General features: G+C 52.1%; 1 protein-coding gene across 2 annotated transcripts in view; it reads right to left on the minus strand.

Moving 5' to 3' along the window:
• Positions 1-10,890, minus strand: part of GJC2 (gap junction protein gamma 2) — a 66,570-nt gene extending 55,680 nt beyond the window's left edge. Inside the window, exon 1 of one of the 2 annotated variants that reach the window (XM_075922949.2) lies at positions 10,674-10,890. The gene's annotated coding sequence lies outside the window, so the exon portion shown is untranslated. The remainder of the gene's footprint in view (positions 1-10,673) is intronic. The other variant, XM_075922948.2, reaches the window with a different exon arrangement.
• Positions 10,891-13,598: the final 2,708 nt, after the last annotated feature.

Below are 13,598 nucleotides of genomic sequence, written 5' to 3' on the forward strand. Positions count from 1 at the left end.
ATTGGAAAGGGTACAGAGAAGAGCGACAAGAATGATTAAAGGTCTAGAGAACATGGCCTATGAAGCCAGGCTTCATGAACTGGGCTTGTTTAGTTTGGAAAAAAGAAGATTAAGGGGGGACATGATAGCGGTTTTCAAATATCTAAAAGGGTGACACAAGGAGGAAGGAGAAAATTTGTTCCTCTTGGTTTCTGAGGACAGGACAAGGAGTAATGGGCTTAAAGTGCAGCAGGGGAGGTTTAGATTGGACATTAGGAAAAAATTCCTAACTGTCAGGGTGGTCAAATATTGGAATAAATTGCCAAGGGAGGTGGTGGAATCTCCCTCTCTGGAGATATTTAAGAACAGGTTAGATAGACATCTGTCAGGGATGGTGTAGACGGAGCTTGGTCCTGCCTTGAGGGCGGGGGGCTGGACTCGATGACCTCTCGAGGTCCCTTCCAGTCCTATTATTCTATGATTCTATAACTCCACTCGTGATTTTCAGCTATTTAAATCTGAAATGGCACAGGGCTGCAAAAGGAGTTTGGGGGGTTGCAGTATATTGTAGTGGGTGAGGGGGGGAGTTGTGGCCCTGCTACCCTTTTTTCTGCGCTACTGCTGGTGCTGGCGCTTCCTTTTGAACTGGGCCCTCTGTCAGCAGCTGCCATTCTCCAGCTGCCCAGCTCTGGGGTCAGTGCAGAACTCAGGGTAGCAGTATTGCAGCCCCCCTCTAAAAGAACCTTTGCACCCTCCGGAAATCTCTTTCGGGTCAGGCCCCTCCATTTGAGAAACCCTGGTCTCCCCCCTGGAATGTGCATAGTATAGGCTAAAAGCCATTTCACAGGGGGGAGACCAGATTTTACGGTCCATGGCGCATTTTTGAAGGCCATGAATTGGGTAGGGCTCTATTTACCATCTCTCTATATTTTAAAGTGCGTCTGTCTGTCTGCGAGTCCCTCTGTCCCAGAACTCCCACTAAACAGGAAGAGCTAGAGCCAGCAAACTGGGTAGGCAGCTTCCTTTTCTCCTAACTTCAAGAAAGCCAGGGCTTGGTTGCCAGGACAACTGGACGCTCTGGGAAAAGGACTGTTTTCCATAACATGCAAAGGGAGGGGCTGCTGTTCGGAGGGAGGCGAGGTGAAAGTGGCTGCTGAGGGCAGCGAGCCCGCAGGGGAGAGCTATCCTGTAGCGTCCACTGGGGGCAGCTGCTCCATCAAGGGAATGGCCAGCCAAGGTGGGGCCCCGCCATCTTGCCTGCCACCAGGAAAGGGGCCCGGAAACAGCCCCTACTGTGCCCTGCCCTGGGAAAGACCAGGAGAAGGGAGAGAGCCCCTCCGCGTCCTGCCCTGAGCTCCCCACATCCCCCATGTCCTGCCCTGACTCCTGCTCCCCACCCCCCATAGAGCCAGCCCCATAGCATGTATCTATCTGCCGGTGATATCAACTGGCCGTGCTCCATGGGCATTAACGGAGCTCTGCTGCTTCACACCCCTGGGGGAACCGGCTCCAAACTCTTTCATGAATTTTCCACAGCAACCTATTTCCCTTCTCCCAGTTGTAAAAGTTTCAGTCACGCAATCTGGGAGCAAATAAAACGCTCACTGATACTGGGGGGCAATTACTCCCCGACGAGCCAGCAGACCAGGGGAAGAGAGCCACTGTTTGCTGGACTGCGTCCTTCTAACAGAACAATAAAATAATGGAAGCCACAGCCTGCCGGAGAATAATGTACAAACAGAAAAACGAGCAAAATGCACCAAGAGCCAGATTACAAAGACAAGACCAATGGGGACTACTGGGCGCTGGTTTCTGAAAATCAGACCAGTTCACTTAAGAACTGGGAGTCAAGGGCTCTTGAAAATCCCGTCCTCTCCCTCCCCATTTATATATCTGCACCGAGCTCTTAGAAGCAGAGTTATTTCAAACATCTGGCCTGGGGTATATTCTTCACCCCTCCCGCTCTCCTCAAATTAAGATGCGGTGGGTCTCAGGCACACAGACTGGCTGCTTTTCAGTCTCTCTGCAAACCACCTAAGAAAGCATTTCCCAAAAGTAAATCGTGTGGCTGGCAGAATTAGGAAGTCCCAGTTGCCAAGTCATTAAAACGGCCCTGTGCCTCTGCCACTCACCCCAGCCCTGTTACCCTGGGTCCATCACAGGAGTTTGGCCCAAGGGAAGTTTTCAAACTGTGCTTCTCTTTTCGGGAAGGATAGTGCCCCATCTAGTGGGCACACTGGCTCAGCGCACAGGGGATCAGGGAGAGCCCCTGTGCTTCCCTTTGTTTGGGCAGCTGTGTGTGTCATTTTACCGCCTGGCCCTCCACTATAGGCTTGCGGCAATTTAGCTAAGAGCACATTCCTACACCCCTAAGTAGACATTGGGGAATTGTATCATACTCCTGCCGTAAGTCCCTGGTCAGAGCAGACCCAGTGTCTCCCTCATGCTTTTTATTTAGTCCAGCAAGCAGGTGATTTTGTGAGTTTGCCTGAAGAGTTAGGATGCTGCACGTGTGACTCCAGTGCCTGAGACCAGTGGAGACTGTGTGGGGGCAGACAAGGACTTGCCTGTACCCAGTGTTGTCAACGGGCTCCGGGAGCCACCTCACCCGTCTCTCTCTCTGAGGTGTCACCAGCCGCCAACAAGGGAGGCGTGAGAGTTCAGCGCCTGTATTCTTAGCTGGCCAATGGCCAACTGGGATGGCCAACTGGTGGGTCAGGGCCTCATCCAGGGTCTCTTCAACTCCACGGGGAGCTTTTCAATTTACTTCCCTGAGTGCAGGTGCCCAGAGTCTGATGCACGAGGCCTGGACTGACTTCATGGATGGCTAACGTCGCTGTGTCCCTCTCGGGAAACACAATTCTCTGGGCTCGACCCATGAGTCACCGGATCAGACTCTGTGGCCTGTGTTTTGCAGGAGGTTGCACTAGGTCGGGGTGGCCAACCTAAACCTGAGAAGGAGCCAGAAATGATCAATGCACATTGCCAAAGAGCCACGGTAATAGGTCACCAGCCCTGATCATCTCCCCACCACCACTCTCAGCTTATCCCACCCAGTGGCAGCCCCACCGGTCAGTGCCACCTCCTCCTTTTCCTCCTGCCCACTGTGACCAGCTCTCTCACTGGGAGGCACTGGAGGGGGAAGCAGGGGTGTAACCGGCTCAGTGGGGAGGGGCAGGATCCAAGAGGGACAGCACCTAGGGCAGAGCTGGGGGTTGAACAGGGAGCACCCTCCGGTGCAGGGGAAAGTTGGCACCTGTAGCTCCAGCCCTGGATTTGGTACCTGTGCAAGGAGCCACATATTAACTTCTGAAGAGCCACATGTGGGTCTGGAGCCACAGATTGGCCACCCCTGCACTAGGTGATCTAAATAGATATATACCTACGTCATAGAACTAGAAGAGACCTTGAGAGGTCATTGAGTCCAGTCCCCTGTTGTGGGACCAAGGATCATCTGCGACAGAATTACCCCAGAATCTTAAGTGGCCCCTGAAGAATTAAACTCACAACCATAGGTTTAGCAAACCACTGTGCTATCTCTCCTCCCTGATAAGCCCCACTGCTGGCCTTAACAAATCTATGGCTACATCTACATTGGCATGATTTAGCGCAAATACTCTATAACGCAAGAGTTTTTGCCTTAGAGTATTTGAGGCAAGAGAGCGTTTACACTGGCATGTGCCTTTCCGCAAGAGATGTGCTTTTGCGCAAGAGCATCCGTGCCAGTGTAGACGCTTTCTTGCGCAAGAAAGCTCCGATGGCCATTTTAAACATCGGGCTTTCTTGCGTAAGAAATTGATGTTGCCTGTCTACACTGGCCTCTTGCGCAAGAACAGTTGCACAAGACGGCTTATCCCTGAGCGGGAGCGTCAGACTATTTGCGCAAGAAGCACTGATTTTATACATTAGAACGTCAGTGTTCTTGCGCAAGTACTCACAGCCAGTGTAGACAGGTGGCAAGATTTTGCGCAAAAGCACTGTTTTTGCGCAAAATCTTGCCAGTGTAGACGTAGCCTCTGAGTCTATGTACAGAGGCACTGTGTTGCATCAAGGCCCATGTCAGCTGAGCATCCATAACATAGGCAACGTGTAGCAGGGGAAAAGGGGGGCACTAGCCCCACGTCTCTCCACCCCTAGTTCCACCCCCTCCTGCTCACTTTTTCCCAGCACTCCCCAGAGTCACGCAGGCTGGAGTTATTGGTCCTGCACCTTCCCCACCGCTGCTGCCAGGGAGGGGAGGCCGTGGTGCGGACCTTTGCCAGCTGCTGGTCAGCCTCTCCTGCCATGTGGCCCTGTGTGCACCCCCCACTTGTCGCCTGTGATCAGCAACCTACAGCCACTCAAGTGTCACAGAAACAGCAGCTCACTCCTCCCATGCTGCCACCTTCCTCTTCAAAAGTACATTCCAAGGGCCAGAGCGCCCTGCAAGGCCGACACCTCTCACATCCTTTGCTATGAGACATGCCATCAAGAGCCAGCAATGCCCTTCCACCACATACATTGGCCAACCCGGACAGTCTCTGCAACGAGGGATCAATGGGCATAAATCAGTCAGCAGAAATGGTAGCACACACACAAACCAGGGTGTGTGTGGGGGGGGCTGTTTTAACCTCCATGGGCACTCACTCATGGATTGAAAAGTAGCCATCCTTCTACAAAGGAGTGTCACCAGCTAATTACAGAGAGAAACTGCAGAACTGGAATTCATCTATAGATTTGATGCTGTTACCATGGGCTTGAACAAAGACATTCAAGGGTGTGTCTAGACCACAGGGATTTTTCAAAAAAAGTGGCCTTTTTTGGAAAAATCTTTACCTGCGTCTAGACTGCCGCCGTGTTCTGTTGACAGTAAATCGTAAGAATGCGGTGGTTTTGTTGACCGTGGAAAACCTCGTTTTACGAGGAATAACGCCTTTTTTTCTAAAGTGATCTTTCGAGAAAAGGTGCTATTTAATATATACTGTGCTTTTTTGAAAGAGAGCATCCAGCTGCCTGGGTGCTATCTTTTGAAAAAGCAACTTGCTTTTTCGAAAGTACTAATTGTAGTCTAGACGCTCTTTTTCGAAAGATGCTTTTTCGAAAGTATCTTTTGAAAAAGCCTCTTTCGAAAAAGGCATGTAGTCTAGACGTACCCTAACTGGTTAACGCACTACAAAGCCAATTTCCCTCACCTTTGATATTTGCATTTACACATCAAAAGCTACGAATGGGACACATCCAGCCCATTTAATTAGCCTAATTAATACAGTTTCTACCATTGACAAGTACTTCTTCTGCTATTTTTATATATCTACATCTATCTTGATTTCTGTTATTTCCACTCCCACTCATCTGATGAAGTGGCTTTGCCCACAAAAGCTCATGATCTATATATTTTGGTTAATCTCTAAGGGTATGTCTACACCTGCAGCCTAATTCGAACTAGGGCTGCAAATGTAGGCATTCGGAATTGCAAATCAAGCCCGGGATTTAAATATCCCGCGCTTGATTTGCATGTTCCTGGCCAGGTGCCATTTTTTGAAATTTACAAGCCCGGACTAACTCCCCGCATCTATACGCAGCAGGGAAACGGGTGTTCGAAATAAAGCCCTATTTCAAACTACCTGCTAAACCTCATTGCAGGAGGAATAACAGGTAGTTCAAATTTGGCTGCAAGTGTAGACATACCCTAAGGCTACATTTAAACTGCAATACTACTTTGGGATATCGGAGTATCCCGAAAGAACTATCCCGCGTCTTCACAGCAAGCCCATTATTTCGGGCTCACTATTCCGACATCCCTATAAACCTCATTCCACGAGGAGTAAGGGATGTTTCGGAAGAGCGGGTTATTTTGAAATTTGGTGCCGTGCAGACAGTGCCGAATTACGACAGAAGCTATTTTGAAATAAGATCGAAATTAGATACGCAATTTGCATGGCTCAAATTGCGTCTCTTATTTTGAACCATGGTGCAGTGTAGACGCACCCTAGAGGTGCCACAGGACGACGCATCTTTTTAAAGTTACAAACTAACACAGCCACCTCTCTGAGGCCTCTCACCACATCCCTTTCGAGCGCTGCTCCGATCCAGACTGAACATTGCAAGGCCGGACCTGAGCTCTCCACGGGCAGCCCCTACCCCTTTAAAAGGACAGCCACCATCTGGCTCTACTTCACAGAGGCTGCATGCAGGCCTCAGTCTCCTGGCCCGTTGCCGTGGCAGCAAAGCAATGATCCGGCTGCCTGCTCTCTCGATATGGCATGAAGCTAATATGGGACATAAGAGCTGGATTTTTGCACCGCCGGAGCGTTCCAGAAAGACTGTTTCAGCGCTTTCAGGAGCCAATAGCCAGGGAGGAGAGAGTTACTCACTGGGGCTTGTCTGAAGGAGGGGAAATGCCTACGCATGGAAAGAATGCCGGTTACCTCTCAGGAAATCCCTAAGATCTCTCCTTGCTAAGTCACTGGGAGAGATGACTAAAGGACCTGGAGCTCAGACAATGTGAAAATGACGCAGGGAAATGCGCCGCAAGATGTAGGAAGCCCACAGAGTCATTTCTGGTGACTCCTCTCTCTGGACAGGATGCAAAAGCCAGATGCTGGCCCTAATGCTCATGGGCCACAGGCGTCCTGGGGGCACCCGTCTAATGATGATTTGGTTCGTCAAGCACACTCAGACCACTTTAATTCCCCCCTTACACTGAATTCATAGCACAGGGCAGCAAGGCCTCACCCATATGCAAAATACGCAGCAGAGTAGGGCACCTGGAAATTTGGGCACCAACTGGGTCTGAATCTCCACCCGCCCTCCTTTTCCTGGGGCTCCGCTTCCTCCGGAGAGGATCCTGTGAACGTAAAAGTGACAACGCTGGCCAGAGCTCTGAGCAGAACATCGAACCTGGGAAAGAGCCGCCCTAGTGGGGAAGGAAGCCATTTAACCGGCATTTACCAACCCCAGGGAGGTACTACCTCTTTCTGAAGGGGCGTGTTAGTCCTCCGGCTTGGAGTTTGAAATGTGCTTTAAAATGTTTCATTAACACAGAGCTGAAGACGATAAATCACATCTCTAAAAACCCCTCTCCCTCCCCGGCTGCCGTCAGGCACAGGGGCACTAGTTTCATAATATTGCAACTCCGGAGGCCGGCCCTGCTGGGGGGAGATGCCTGACTGATGGCCCTGGGGCGTGGAAAGCACGTACAGGAGTGGAGATAGCCGTGCAATTTTCATCCTGGGTGTCTCAGCCCTGACCGGCATGGCTCCTCCCTCGGGATGAGGGTCGTCTCAGCTCAGTCCGAGTGGGAGGGGAGACAATGGAAACGAACCGTGGAAGTGCTCCCTACACTAAACACGACATCAATAGCCCCCCCCCACACACACACCCCAGCATCCACAGCTTCTGCTTTTCTTTTGCTCACTTCACCTCCCCATTCCTCAGTTTCCCCATCTGTAGACTGGGATAATGATTCTTAGCGCCGCCGCAAAGTGCTCCGGGAGCTACTGGTGAAAAGGGCTATATAAAAACTTGCCTGATCAGTACAAAGCCTTCTGGAAAAGGCTTCTATTCAGTTCTGTGGGGCTGTCCCAGGAGGTTAGAGTGGATGGCTAGGCAGCGGTTTCTCCTGCTGTCATAGGTCACAGGAGCCCTGATTCCCAAGACCTACCCTGGGGAGCCAGAAGATTTAGAAGACAGCCCCTTATCTGCCAGGGATTGAATAGCAGGTCCATCATCTCCCTCAATAGTAGTCAAAGAACAGCCTTCAGCTGCAGGCGGCCTTCAGTGACTGCCAGCATGAGCCAGGTTGGAACGAGTGACCTAGAGATGAATGAAATGCTTTGTAACCCCCTGCTTTATCTCCCTGCGTAAGTCACTCTCTTGTGCAGTGCCCCGTTCAGCACAGAAGCACCACACTCCTCTTTGAAATGCCCGCCACTCATGGTGGAGTCCAAGTCCATGAAACCCAATGGATCAGGTCCCTAGGTCATCGCTGAAAAGTCACCGCGGGTCCTTCCCAAAACAACATCTGCTGATTAAACTTCCTGTACCCGGCATGTAACCAATCAGGTCCTACAGAAATGTAACAGGGTCTACACAGAATCAGCTCTCACCTGCTGTAGCATGGAATCGGGATTCTAGGCGCCACCCTAAAGAATCCTACAGCAGAGGCAGAATTGTCTTTGAATCCTGTCAAATGGCTTTGAAAAAGGAGGCAGTGTTATCTAGCGGGTAACACACTCCATCGGGACTCAGGAGAGCTGGGGTCTGCCACTAGCAGGCTGGGTGACTTGGGGAAGTCACGTCACTGCCCCATGCCTCAGTTTCCCCACCTGCAAACGGGGATAACAATACATCATGACACAGCCCAGTGCTTTGACCTCTCCTGCTGAAAAATGCTATGTAAAAACGACTATTGTTAATCAAAAAAACCTTCTGCAAAGGGTACTATTCTCTAGTACATTCCATAGGTCTTTCCCAGGAGGGTCAGAAAAACCAGCAAGGCAGTTCTATGCCTACTGTAACATGTTGCACGAGGTCTGAGCTCTGGATTCTTTCAGGATGACAGTTTCTAGCACTCACAGCCATTACTGCATACAGCTGCAAAGTGAAGGCCGAGCCCCACAAGGAAAAAATGTCATGACAGGAGAAAAAAGAACGTTAGGGCAAGTCACAGTTACCGGCCCGTATGCCTCGGCACCTTCCAGCAGCATGAGCTCCTGACAGGAACCCAGTGGACCCTGAACTTCAACGTGCACCTCTCCAGATGAGGGATGTAAAATCCCGTGTCATAGCTTAACCGGTTAAATAGGAAGGGAAGCATTTCAAAACCAACAGGCTGTTACCAGCCAATGGCAAGACCTTTGAAAGCTAAATGCTTCCAGATGCAACTTTTGTCATATCTAGGCCTGGAAATCTACCCTTACAAGACTGCGGGGCCTCCTCCCAGGACTCTTCCATTAACAGGAGATTCTGCAGAGTGCGGGTGTTTTCAGTCGGCCTCTCCCCCTGTTTGGCCACAGTCCAGAATTAACTGCTCCCTCCCACCCCTGCTGCTGCTTTGTCCTTTGACATCAGCAAAGTCACAATCTGCAGATCTCTCTGAAGTCATTGGGAGAGGGGCTGCCATGATTCCTAGTGGGGAACAAATACCAGGCCTGCGCCAAACAACGGGAGTGTTTCCGTTGGCTTTGGAGAACACCAGCTCAGACCCCGAGCCACCCAGGGCCATAGGAGCTGAGGCCATGTGCCCCTGGAAGACCCGCTGTGCAGCAAAGAAACGGGCCGCATTTCTCATGCCCTGGGCATGGCGGAACTGTTGCATCCAGGCAAAGTGCCTCTAAAATGGGAACGGTTGCATTTTGCCATGGCTTTGGCACTGGTGTAACTGATGCCAGAAAGCCCAGGGCGACAGCGAATCGGACCCCCTGTTCCCATGTGTAAGGGGACTGTCAGCCCCTTACTAAAACTCAGTGGGAGTTTTTGGTTCGCCAGCTCCCAGTATCAAAAGGGGAAGGGTCCATGAGACTGACAGACTCCAGAGACAATGGAAAGCAGCCAACACTCCAGCTCGGCCTGATTGACAGGTTGAACAAGCCAGTGAGGAAAGTGAGAGGCCAAGCCCTGTCCGCCCTGTGAGCTGGGATTTTTCTGGGTCTCTCTGAGCAAGGAGAGAGCTGAGACAGCTAAGAAGATGTCCTGTGGAGAGGCTTTCCTGCAGCAACAGAGCCAGGCGCACACAGCCCAATGAGTGCAAGCTGTGCTGAGGGACAGTTTTGCAGCAACAGAGCCAGACACACACAGCCCAAGGAGCACAGACCCTGTGTTGAACAGCAGACTGGCAGTGCTCAGAGAGCCAAAGGGGACAGAGAAGCAACGCAAGGAGCTGGAGACTGGCAAAGCAGCTGGGTGTGGTGAGCAACTGGGACCAGCAAAGTGGGGGGAGAGGTTCTGGGCAGGGAGATATCACCAGCCAAGAGGCCCAGCAGGCCAGACTGGGAGAGGGGTCTGGCCGCTTAGAGCCTGAGGCTGTGTGGTCACTGCCAGAACAAGCGTGTCCAACCTGCAGCCCCCCTGCAGCACATCCAGCGCCTCTAAGGGGCCTATAAGGAAGAGTTTGTGAACTGTCCTTACACTCTGCAGACGGCTGTTTGTGATGTCCCCGTGCTATAGAGCGGGGCTGTGTGCTCTCATTTAACCTCTCTCAGTTTTTCTTATTTTTTTCTCTCTAATCAGTTGATGCTTAATAAATTGTATTTGCTTTGAACTGTATGAAATGATCACTGGGCCAAGAAGGCCTGCAGTGTGAAGAGAGCACCCCGGAGTGGGGACACCCTATCCCCTGCTCCAAGTGACTACAAGGTCGGGGATTAAGCCCCAGGAAACCTGGGCCCAGCCTTGTTGGGGTTTCGAGGACTCTGCTACTCAGGAGAGTAGAAGGGGAGCCCTCAGAATCAGGGAGGCCGTGGGGTAAAGGAAGTGGGAGCAGGGACTCAGATCCTTTTGCTGGTCCATTTCACCGGGGTGGTATAGAACTCAGGAAAGTTCCCCACAATAGCGGGGCCATTCCCCCGCTTACACATGCAGACAGCCCAAAGCGTGAGAGAGAAAGCAGTAAACTAAAGCCAGCAGGCAGGAGATGTGTGAGCGGAGCCGGCTCCTTGTCATGGCAGAGGAATCCGCAGCACGTTCAGGCCAAAGCTTAGGAAAAGAAAATCAACCTACTGGGAATTCCTGGACTCAGCCGGCTGCAAAACCGTCCCATCCTCGCTCCCAGCAGGGGAAGAATCACCCGATTGCCGTGGCTGCTCCCCACTCCCTGCCCACTCCACCGCTGGCCAGGGAACTTGAGACGGGAACAGGCGGCAGAGCGTCGAGCTGTTTCTTTTCCTCCCCTCCTTCAAACCACCCTCCCTTCTCACAGCTGGAGGCTGTAGCATTGGTGCTTCCTGAGACAGGGTCCCTGCACAAGGAGCGGAGCTTGGGAAGTCTGACTCACGGCGTGAGCAAACACCAAGCAGACGCGCTTCAGATTCCTTTCTGCTGGGAACACAAAGGGTCTGTTTCCCTTGGCCGTCTCCTGCCAGGAGTTACATGCTGGTCTGAAAGTCACCCAGGAAAATGACAACGGGGTTACTCCGATTGCAGCGTGAGCCTCTCTGCACCTCTGGAAAAATTCAGGCCACTCATCCAGGAGTTCCGCTAAGGCCAGGACAGTTAAAAAAATAAAAATAAAAACCAGGGATCTGCACTGAGGCTCCTAAGTGCATCATCAGGCCCCGAAACATGGGTGCTCATTTTCAGGCGGGCTCGGTGCCGCTGGGCAGGCAGCGGGTTTGTCGCCTGAGGCAGAATTGCACTAGTTTGCCAGGTCTTCCAATCCGGAGTGAAAACAAAAAAACCTCGACGTTTCCTGTGCGCGCACGCACGGAGGGAAAACCCTGCCTTCGGGGCCATCAGAACGTTTCCTTGGGGTTTGAAACTGGTTTGGGTTTACACTGCCTGATGGGCAATGAAAGATCAAAATGAAAAGTCGCTGAGCGCCAGCAGACCTGCTGACAGGACGGGGGTAAAGGAAGCACCTGCCCTAGGGGCTGGCAATTCTCAAGGGCCTGGGACTCCCAGCCACCGCTCCTAACATGCCAGGAGCCGTGGTTGGCGCCTTAGGCCTTTTAAATTGCCACTAAAGCCCCCTCAGGCGCAATTGGGCAGTGCTGAGGGCTGGCTGCCCAGCCCCGCCCCTTCTTCCCAAGGCCCCACCCCTTCTTCCCAAGGCCACGCCCCTTCTTCCCAAGGCCACGCCCCTTCTTCCCAAGGCCACGCCCCTCACCTTGCTTAAGGCCCCGGCAATTCTGTCAGCCCCCCCAAGAAAAAAAATCCAAACAGCCTCCCCCTAGCACAGTTCTGCTTCCCTTTCGTCATACGGTGAAGAGACCAGCATTGCTAAGAGCGTTTCCCGGCCCCTGCACCCAGCACTGGCGTGATTTGTAACCCAGCACCAGCCAAAGCTGATCGCTTGGGCACCCCTGGAACGGGCAAATGGAGGCTGTCGCCCTGCTGGAACCGCCAAATGCACCACGGTCACGGGTGACACGATCCCGTGGAACCTTTCGCCTCCCCCCAGTCGCTGTTTTCCACCCAGACACGACCAGCCGGCTGTAGCTCCCACCGGGGCCCGGTTCACTTCCCCATGGCTCCGGTTTGTACTGTACCACCCATGGGTGGCGGGCGAAGGCCCCAGCTGGGGAAGGCACGTCCCAGCCCCGCCCCCTCAGCCAAGCCCAACCCCAGCTCCATGCTTCGTGGACACCTAGAGGGCCAGCACAGCTTGGCAGCTGGGGAGCGTAGGCAGTTTTGGGAAAGACCTTCCCTCGCCTACATTACCCGCCACCCATGGTGCCACAGCTAGGCTATGTCTACACTTGCAGCTTCTTGCGCGAGTAATATGCAAATGAGGCTAAGCGTGGAATATCGCCGAGCCTCATTTGCATACCTAATGAGCCACCATTTTTTTTCAGAAGAGGCTCTTGCGCAAGAAGGAGCGTCTACACTGCCCCTTCTTGCACACGAAAAACCCTCTTGCGCAAGGCCGTTACACCTACTTGACAGTAGACATAGCCCTACTGTTGGCAGAGAAGGCATGAGGATTAGAGCCCAGGCGGCATGCAGCTCTAGGGTTGTCTGACAGTTTCAGAAAAAATACCAGAAAAAAGGACCCTGAGAGTTTAAACCAAAAAAAACCAAACCACCCAACCCCAGCGTGGCTCCTTTAAGAAACATGTGATGAGGCTTTTTGGCCCTAACAGGCTGCCTGTCATCTTGCCTCCCTGCACCGGGCTGGACAGCTCCCCCGAGGAACCCGGTAAGCACTAGCTTCGCATCCTGGCCGGGAAAAGAATCAGAAAGTACCAGCCATTTTAGGTGTCTGGTATTTTCTGAAAACAATTTTCCTGGACAGGAGGTGAAAATACCGAACTGTCTGGGTCAATATCGGACACCTGGCAAGCCTAGCTAGTGCAGAGGTCCATCCCCCCATTGGTTCTGCAGGGAAACCCTGCCCTTTCTCCCCGTAGCTTTCCATAGCAGGAGAACCTGGCTGCCTTCCTGGCTGCATATGGAGGAAAACACCTTGGGCTTTGGGAACCTGCTGCACCATTCTGGGTGCCCACCGTCAGGGCCCTTTTTAGGATATTGAGAGGTACAAATCACTTGCAGCTCCCATTGACTGGAACTGTGGCCTGTGATGTTAAAATGAGCTCTTGGAACTCACAACTAATGTTCCCTCTAATCGTTTCCATCCACGTGCGGAATACTTTTTTTCTATGTGCACTAAGGCAGGTGAAAATGTGCACCATCCACAGATACAAAACACCCAGCTGTGGGTACTCTGCTAATCAGCTGGGCAGCAGTTGACTCTTTCCTCGGCGGCTGCACAAACACCCAGCTTAAAGGGGACAATGTTCACAACTAGTAGCTGCATTTGAAATTTTGGGCCTTCATATAAATGCGAAAGGCATAAAATGGTTGAATGACTAGTTGTTTTAAGGACTCTCCTTTCGTTTGCCTCTGAACAGGGACCAGCTGGCATGTGTGTTTAATTGAGCCATGGAGCAGAATTTTAGAAAGATAAAACAAACAAAGGAAAA

Source organism: Pelodiscus sinensis, chromosome 2, assembly GCF_052426305.1.
Source record: "Pelodiscus sinensis isolate ZL-2025 chromosome 2, ASM5242630v1, whole genome shotgun sequence".
Classification (NCBI taxonomy): Eukaryota; Metazoa; Chordata; order Testudines; family Trionychidae; genus Pelodiscus; species Pelodiscus sinensis.